Here is a 451-nt window from a genome sequence, read left to right on the forward strand (position 1 = left end):
CCCCCTGTCTGCCAACTCTCGTGGGTGTCAGTTAGCATGTCTGAGGGTATCGAGAGCTCGTTTCCTCTGCTAATTTTGCATTGTGAGGTTGAATTGCAATTCTTTTTTTTCAATTTATCTATACGACATATCTTTTTTATTTTGTTTTATTTCTTTTTTTTTTGATTTTTCGTTTTTTTTTCGATATCTTTTAACTTCTTTTTCTACTTAAGTGTTATTTTTTTATTAGGTAGGGGGGTGGGTGAGGGGGGGATGACATAGGGGTTAAGATGAGGGAGGAAGAGGGGGAGGGTGAGGGAGGGTAGGGGGGGTGACATGGGGAGGGTATATAGTGAGGGCATAGGTGGGAAGGGTGAAGGGGTGAGGGTGAAGGGGTGAGGGGAGGGGGGAGTTGTCTCAATCAAGGTCTAGACGTTCTGTTTATCTTATCAATGTGTGGGTGAATAGGAAA

Source organism: Penaeus monodon, chromosome 34 (genome assembly GCF_015228065.2).
Source record: "Penaeus monodon isolate SGIC_2016 chromosome 34, NSTDA_Pmon_1, whole genome shotgun sequence".
NCBI lineage: Eukaryota > Metazoa > Arthropoda > Malacostraca > Decapoda > Penaeidae > Penaeus > Penaeus monodon.